The 8,883-nt window shown below is 46.9% G+C and overlaps 1 protein-coding gene across 1 annotated transcript in view; it reads left to right on the top strand.

Annotated features, from left to right (window-relative positions):
- The first annotated feature begins 229 nt into the window (after window positions 1-229).
- Window positions 230-8,883, top strand: part of THSD4 (thrombospondin type 1 domain containing 4) — a 256,022-nt gene continuing 247,368 nt past the window's right edge. Inside the window, exon 1 of the mRNA XM_042824716.1 lies at window positions 230-256. The gene's annotated coding sequence lies outside the window, so the exon portion shown is untranslated. The remainder of the gene's footprint in view (window positions 257-8,883) is intronic.

Below are 8,883 nucleotides of genomic sequence, written 5' to 3'. Positions count from 1 at the left end.
GCAGGCGCGGGCCGAGCCACACCGTTGGCGCGAGGCGCGGCCGGAGCCGGGGGAGAGGCGGCGCGGCGGAGGCTGTCGTGCGGCCGCCGGGAAGCCGCCTCGGGTCCTGCGGGGCGCTGCAGCCGCGCTCCGGCACTCCCGGCGGAGGGGCGCCGCCTCCCATGCGCGGGGCCGCGCGGGTGCCCGCATCTCGCCCCCGCAGCACCGAGAGCGCTTCGGCGCGGGGCGGCCGGACGGGACCGGACCGGACCGCGAGGTGAGGCCGCGCCAGGTGGGCGGGGGAGAGGGGAACTCCGCGCCTCGGGGGGGGACGGCCGCGCCGGGGCCGTGCGGGCGGTGCCCGGGGCTGGGGGGCGGCCTGCGGCGGTAGCCGGGGCTGCGGGGCCCGGCGGGGGCTGCGCTCCTCGGGCTTCACGGAGCCCGGAGAAGTTTCTCTCCGCCCGGACGTGAGAGACCTCTCCCATCTCCGCCGCGGAGCGCCGGGCTCCCGTTGCGCCCCGCTCCGTGCCAGGAGCCATTTCGCTGCCGCCGGTTTCCAGGGGCTGCATCCAGGGAAGCGCCCGGAGCGGTGTGCCGCGCTTAGCCCGAGCGAATCCGGCCGGGCTGCTGCGGGAAGGTGCGAGACGAACGTAACTTCACTTCTGAAAAACGTGCGTCGCCGCGTTTCTCCCCTCAGGCCAGGTCCTCTGGCACATCTGAGCGGTGCGCTGAGTCTGACGTGCTCGGGCCGTCCCGCGGCGCTCCTCGCGCTCTCCTGCTCCTGCCTTCGTCGGCGCTGCCCGGCTCGAGCGGCGCTGAGGTTACGGACGCGGTCTCGGGCTGCGGGACCGCGGGGCTCCGGGCGGCCCTCGTGCGGCTCCGGGAGCGCCGCTTCGCCACCGTGCCCGCACCTGTGCGCTTCGTGGGCCGCCGCGAGCGGGCTGCCCCGCGGTCTGTCCGCGCGATTCAGGAAACTTGGCGGCGCCGTGGCCGCAGGTTAATGTTGTGTGGAAACCGCCTCCTTCGGCTCGTTATTTTGCGTTCGGTGTTCGGCCCCTTGCCGCAAGAAGGACATTGAGGCCCTGAACGTATCCAGAGAAGGACAGCGGAGCTGTGGGGGCTCTGGAGCGCAAGTGTTACGGGGAGCGGCTGAGGGAGCTGGGACTGTTCAGTCTGGAGAAGAGAAAGCTCGGGGGAAAGCTCGTTGCTCTCTACGGCTCCTGAAAGGAGGTTGTGGTGAGGTGGGGTCAGCCTCTTCTCCCAGGTAACAGTGATGGGATGAGAGGTGATGGCCTTAAATTACACAAGGTGAGGTTCAGGTGGAATATTAGGAAACATTTCTTCTCAGACGAGCAGTGGTGCAGTGGCACAGGCTGTGCAGGGAGGTGCTCCAGTCACCATCCCTGGAGGTGCTCCAGAACCACGGAGATGTGGCAGAGGAACGTGGTCAGTGGGCACGGTGGGGATGGCTGGCGGTTGGACTAGATGCTGTGAGTGGTCTTTGCCAACCTTAATGATTTTGTGGTTTTAATTCTACTGCTCAATGCTGCCCGTTCCTTGCACGGTGAATTATTCTCTACTTGCTATGTCATAGAATCATAAGAGCATTTTTGTGCCATTTTCAGAGCTGCATTATGTTATCTCTCTCCCTTATTGCTCCCTTTTTTTCAGAGTAAAGAACTCTTCACATTTCAGTCATTTATCTTATGGGAATTTTCCCACATCCAGTACTGGTGTCAACACCTTCCTGTATGTTTTCATTCTGTTATATATGTATGTATTTATCAAGGGTCATCAGAACTAAGTTAGATTCCAGACTTCATCTCAACACAGTTTACACGGCAGCGGAAAGGTTTCCACTAGCAGATATGACAGAATCTAGAAGATTCAATTATGTAAATAGCCAAGAAAGGCAATAGAAATATCTGTAGCTCGCTGTGCTCATCTACTGATGAATCCATGTGATTTATTTATTTTTAAATCAGAAACTATATTTAATTAACTAGCTGTTAGGAGCTCAACACTAGAGCATAATGCTGTGGTTGAAGTGGGCTCCTAATGGATATGCAGTATTCCATCAAAATGCTGTCTGTGTCTCTGCTGTCTTGCTTTCTTGTTCTGAGATGAGACTGGGGCCTGAAAGTGCCCAGATGTATCTGAGCTTAGTGCAGTTTGTGGGACTGCTGGTGCACTCAGACAGCATGGTCTGTCTAGCTCAGCTTTCCAAGTTGGATTTCTTTCTGACGTGAGACTGGAAATGATCTATTGGTTGATGTGACTTCCACCCTTTCAGTATTATCGGGGGTTTAAAATGAAACACGATACTGCCAAAATTCATTAGACAGCTGTAATTCCTGGTGGTTTCTTTTCTATTGCCTCTCTCCCAAGGATTCCAATGAGACATTGGATGTCAGTGGACCAGGAAGAGAGTGTCTTATGAGGAGAAAAGTGCTGTAAGATGAGAATGCATAGTAATGCTAAAAGTAGGAGATCAGCTGTTTTGAGTTATCGTGTAGAGGCTTTCAAAGTGTGTGTAGGTAAGAAACACAGGTTATTTGTTATAACTGTGCCCTGAACATGGCTTGTCTGGTTTTAGAAGCAGGGTTGGTTTTGCTTATGGTGGCTCTAATCTGGAATAGTTCCTTTGGAATCAAAGGGGCCAATTCTGGTTCATAGCTCTCAGGAGCACTTGGAATAAGAAGTGTTACACGGTGAGGGATTGTTGTCCTTTCACACTTCATACAACAGGTTCTTTCAGAGCTCCAGCAGATTTAATTGCAGGAAATTAATTAGGTTGTTTGTGCACAGTGATGAGTTTTATGATTGCAGTATAAAAACTTTGCTCTTGCTGGAGAATAAAATGAGTAACTGCGCTGGGCAAATATGCATGAAACTAAGCCTGAAAACTAAACAAAAATGAACTGAATCATCTGGAAGACTGGCCTGTGTGTGTGATTCTGAGTGGACAGTGACTGCAGAAAAGCTTTTCAACACAGTGGTCTCAGTTCTCTGTGATGTTAAATCTGACATGTGATATTTGGAGCATTGATAGATACGGTTGTTGAAAACAGAGGTGAAGAAATGTCAGATACTTCTTTTTTTCTGTGCCTTAAAACTTGTTTTACTGTGTGAAGTTAAGAGCAGTCAGCGTAGAGATTCCTATGGGCTGTCAGTTATTATAGAATCACAGAATGGCCTGGGCTGGAAGGGACCTCAAGGATTATGAATCTCCAACCCCCTGCCACAAGCAGGGCCACCAAGGTCCCCATTTAATGCTAGACCAGGCTGCCCAGGTCCCCATCCAACCTGGCCTTGAACACCTCCAGGGATGGGGCATCCACAGCCTCTCTGGGCAGCTGTTCCAGCACCTCACCACTCTTGTAGTATACAAGAACTTCCCTCTGACATCCAACCTGAATCTTCCCTCCCTCAACTTAAAACCATTTACCCTTGTCATGCTGTTATCTAACTTTTCAAAGAGTTGACTTCCCTCCTGTTTGTAGGCATAATTATTCTCCTAGAGAACATTAAGGTTTCATGGTTAAACACTTAAAATTCAGGAAATGAATAAAAAATTTAACTTTGTCCTCTGTTGTGTTGTCTTATCACAACAGGCTTCAATTTTAGAAGACTGTGTTTTTTTCATTAAGGTAGGAATCGTTAAGAATCGTTAAGGTAGGAAAGAACCACTAAGATCATCTAGTCCCATCCCCACCATGCCCAGTCTTCATGTCCCTTGGTACCACATCTGTATGTTTCTTGAGCTCCTCTAGGGTTGGTGCCTCCCTGGGCAGCCCGTGCCAGTGTGTCACCACTCCTGATATCCCACCTGAACCTCCCTTGGTGCAACTGCTCACCTCTCGTTCTATTGCTGTAACCTGGGAACAGAGGCCAACTGCCACCTCACCTCAGCCTCCTTTCAGGAGTTGTAGAGAGTGATAAGGCCTCCCCTGAGCCTCCTTCAGAATAAGCAGTCTCAGTTCTCTCAGCTGCTCCCCGTAACGCTTGTGCTCCAGACCTCTCACAGCTTCCTTGCCCTTCTCTGGACATGCTCCAGGGCCTCAATGTCTTTCATGCAGTGAGGGCCCTATATATACCGAGCATAGTATTCAAGATGCAGCCTCACCAGAGCTGCATACAGAGGGACGATCACCTCCAGCTGCTGCTGGCTGCGCTGTCTCCCATACAAGCCAGGATGCCATTGGCCCTCTTGGCCACCTGGGCACACTGCTGGCTTGTGTTCAGCTGGCTGTCAGCTAGCACTGTCACTGTAGACAGGCAAAGCGTTTTGTACCTCTTAGTTGCAAGATATGTCCCATGATCATGGGACCTAACTGGAGAACATGCTGTGAGGAGCCTTGTTCTCTGAACTAGGCACGTGTACAGCTCGGTTATTAGTTCATTTGTTTTCAGAAAGCAGCTTAGCCTGATGTTAATACAGTGCAGAGAAGGAATCAGGTAACTACAAGGCTAATTCAGTTACGAGTTTAAGTGGTTTCAATGTGATCAGTGGACATAATTGTGCATTGCTGATCTGTATTATCTTAGAGTTGTTTATTGTGTATCAGCATGTAAATAACTTCAGTTGCATTCAGGATAGTATGTTACACTGGAAAATTCTGTTTATGTACATTAGATGTTTAGGGAGAATGCATGTACTTAATTTATAAGATTAATCAGGGAGATGTTAGGCAGATACAAGTGAAAAGGAATGCTTGGGAGAGTGATCTGATGGGCACTGAATGTAGTCTCATCTCTTGCCCTGTATAGAGAGACCATTGCAGACACTGTGTGCTTCAGAGTTGGTTCATTTTTGTTGTTGTGTTCTTTGTTCCAGTTGGCAATAGCAGATACAAATTCTGTGATTTGAAACAACTCAATTAGCTCCTTATGGAATGTTCTGTCCCACCCAGTTTTCTCTTGGGGACTTGTGAGTGTCGTGTCACATAATCTCATTTGTGCAGCTTCTCCCACAGTGTTCTGGCATTCCCAGAGATGGGTCAGTGCATGTAACTTTGGTTACTGTTAAACAAGCAGAGCTGTCAGCACCATCTACGGACATCCGTTGCATGCTTCTAAGTGGTAGTACCAAGTGTTCACTTTGGGGCTTCTTGGCAAGAACTAGAAAAATTCCAGTGTTGATAGGATCTGAATATAGTCCTTGTGAAAGAAGAATATCTCTATCTCTGACCAGGTGCTGTGTGTGAATTGCTGGAATGTGGGTCTCTCTTTTCAGCAGTACCATTGACCTGCTGATCAGTCTCACTGGTGCTGGTGTCTTTCTCCTTTTCCTTTATCTCTGAAGAAGATACAATCACAGGACATTTACCGTTGTTAAGTTTCCTGAAGATAAAACGTGCATACACATTACTTTAAGTTCTTTAAAAACAAATAAAAACCAAAAAAGGCACTGGAATAAAAACATCTATTGCAAAGGAACGAAAACAAATGGTGTAGCATGTGCCTCTGAGGTTTATTGCTGTGTTTCTTCCAATTGCAGCTGGAGGACTTGCTTGTTGGCTATTTCACATCAGTCCTGTGCTGCTACTTCTTGGCATCCCACTTCAGTATTTATTTTGGTCCTGGTTTTGGAATTTCCCCTCACAGGAAGATTCCATACTCCATATATGGAAAAATTAGTTTTAAAAGAGGACTTTTTTCCATTGGTCCTATGGATTCTTTTCTTAGTAAGGTTAAGAGTGGCCATCTGTTTGCTTGAAAGCCCTGATCCTAAGGGCTAGTAAAGTCAAGGAAGATGTTATCAGTGACTTCAGAGACTTTTGGATCAAGGCGTTCCCATGTGGTGTGCTCTTGCCATTGAAGGAACAACCACTGTTTTGAACTATGTCATCTTACTGGCACTTTAAAGCACCATTTCAGTGTTGGTTTAAGGCCCATTTGTTGACGTGCACGCGTTCACATGTAAGGAACTCATTCTGTGTGTCTCCTGGTCCTTCAAGCAAGTGGTGCTCATTATTTCTTCAGTGGGTGTAATACTGTGTCTGAACTGTGGTAAAAGCTCATTCTCTGATTATCACTATACCTGGTGGAAAGGAATTGGCAGAATGCATGGATGCAACTGTCTGCTTGGGCTTTGGCTCATATTCCCAACTTGCATGAGTCGATTGATGTTAAACGTGACATTGTTCAAGTGTTGATGTAACTGGAGGTTGGCCCTGCCCAGTGTTTAGATCTTTCCTTTCCTCAAACGTTTTTCCTTATCACTTGAGGACATCAGTTTGTGAAACAGAAATAAAAATGAATTTCTTTGGGAACAGAGAATGCCCTGCAATATAATAACTGTGAATTCTGAGGACCACTGAATGAAGTTGGCAGGTTATAACCGGTCTAAAAAAGGAGCAGGAGCAAGGCTTTATCAGCACAGATATATCTGATGTCCTCATCAGGTTTAGAGGAAGAAATTACTTCAGAGCTCCGGGAATAAATTTTTGCTGAACAGGTGGTGACATTAGCAGAGCCCCAGAAGCTACAACTGTTGTCCCAGAAGCCAGCCGCTTATTGGTGTGCAGTACAATCTGCATTTAGGAAGATAAAGGTAGATTTGCCCCAGTCCGAGTCTGGCTTTACAAATAAGGAAATTCTAAAACCAATGTATCTGGATTGATGTTTTCTGATCTCTTTAGAGTTTGCATTTGCAGTCTTCTCTTTGGCAGTCCAGGAGCTGGTGCCTTGCTCTTTTAAGGGAGCAGTGCTTGTCACATCGTCAGTTCCTGGAAGTGGGGCCTTGGCAGTCTTCCTGGGTACCAAAAAAGTCATGTTTAAATACAGAGCTTGGTAGATACAATTCAGTCCTTTACAGAGAATCAGCAAAAGAGTTGTTTGCTATTTCTGTGGTCCTGTTTCCACTTCTTTTAAGACTGCTGTAAACTTATAGTAGGCAGCTTTATATGATTCAATATGGAGAGAAATGCACTCCTTTAGAAAGCTATGGTATTTTTAATGGCATTCTTGTTGATTTAACTTTTCTTAGTAAATAATTTTTTCCCTCAACCCAGCCTTCTTCAAATATTAAGTAAGAAAATAGCCCTCCCTTTGTATTAAATTGAAGGGATAGCTGTTGTATTATGGGATTTTCAGCTTTCCTACTCTGTCTCGGTGGGTTGTACTGAACTCTGCTGTCCAGAAGTGAAGTTCAGCAGCAGAGAAACCTTGGGGTGACTTGAATCTCACTGAACTTGCCTGTGCCCATGTGGAAGCAAGGCTGCTGCTGGCTAAATGATGCCTTGGGCCTTGCTTGCCCAAAAGACCTGTCCTGTATGACTGCGTGGCCTGGTGTGACAAAGGAACAGTGAACTGCCTGGAGCTCAATGCTTGCTGTGAGCCTGGAGGACGTGGTTTGTAGCCCTGCACAGAAGTAGTGTGTTTTCCTGCCAGTCGCCTTCATAAAGGGCTGCGATATCCGCCCTGCGCCGTGTTATCTCTGTTCTTGTTTTGGGAAGAGGGTGGATAAAGAAACCCTCTTTTGAAAGCTCTTCTTCATCAGAAACATCTGCTGTGCCAGGCCTTGCTGGGTCAGCACTTGGATCTGTGCAAGAATCCTACTCCTCCAGGAGACAGACGTCACTTAGATACTCAAGTATGGTATGACTAAAATCTGTAATCCTGCATCAGGCGGATTCCCCGGTGACTCCGTTTGGATTAGCTGGCCAAAAGTGCATGGAAGGAGAACTCCAGCTCTAGATGGCAAACTCAGCAAACTGTTGACAACAATCTGAGAGTAAATGTTGGCTTGGAAAGTTTTCAGATTTTTTCACACTTGGTCCTGGATTTTTTTCCACGGTTACAGTGATTGCTCTCATCCTGCTTTGGTAAAGTCATGCTGATAGTGGTTGGTTTTATGTTATACTTGTATTTTTGTTTGTTTATTTCTATCTGAAATGTCATTTCTACAAAAATAAAAAGAAGAATGGTTTTGCTTATCAGATTGGCAAAGGGAAGCAAGAGCCCGTCCAATCCCACCCTGCTTAATTGCAGCAAAATGACATCCCATGACACAAGCTGCCCAAAAGAGTGATGAATTACTCGGAATGGATGCAATAACTTAATCTGGCGGCAGCGAAGGCTCTGTCTTGTGTTCCAGTAGTTCTGTGAAGTTACATTCACTGGGGAAGTGGATGTGGAACAGCAGACAAACCTTGCAGATCTTCAGGGCATCATGTCGAGTTTGCTGAACTCGAACAGCATAAGAATAAGGATTTAAAAGAGCAGAATATATTAACCATTAACTGTTAGTATTGTTCAGCTTTGGCGGCCCAGGAATTACTGCTTGTGTGTTGAAATATGGGGGTTAAGGCTGGGTGTCAGTTTTGATTTTCGTAGTGATAACCAGGCATTAAAAATGTGATATCCTGTATTCTGTACTTCTTCAGCTGTTGTTTGTACTTGTTCATGTAGATAGTGCATCAAAAAGACTTTTTTTCATTACAGCTCAAGGTTTTGCTCACGTTGGCACTAATGAGTTTGAAGAACTTTGGCTGCTTCTCATAAGAAGTTTAAAATTTTGCAGGATCGGTTTCAGATTTATTCCTCAGGCACTGACAATACTGCTGGCACCATTTGGGAGCATGTAGAAAATTAAATAATTATAATTAGCAATAGATTGAAATGAGAAAGAAATTCCCATCTGCGTGGTTTTGGATGATGGAAGCATGAAAGGATTAAAATGCTGCTCTAATACTGCTAGAATTGACAGAAACTGATCTGACTCTTGAACCATGCTGCTTGTGATTAAGTTGTGATTTCTTTCTATTGCTTTGAAATGGAAGAGGGAGAAAAACTGCTTCCAAATGTATCTTGCTGGTAATTCAGGGTTCAGAAAGGCGGTGTTGATTGGTGTGTTTCTGCTCTTTGATTTGCTGGTTTCCCAAAGTTATGTTACAAGGG

This window comes from Centrocercus urophasianus, unplaced genomic scaffold (assembly GCF_019232065.1).
Source record: "Centrocercus urophasianus isolate 14NV4802_14NV808 unplaced genomic scaffold, USGS_Curo_1.0 seq_23, whole genome shotgun sequence".
In the NCBI taxonomy this organism is placed as follows: domain Eukaryota; kingdom Metazoa; phylum Chordata; class Aves; order Galliformes; family Phasianidae; genus Centrocercus; species Centrocercus urophasianus.
The sequence above is the reverse complement of the archived record's forward strand: the minus strand, read 5'-3'. Positions and strand labels throughout refer to the sequence as shown.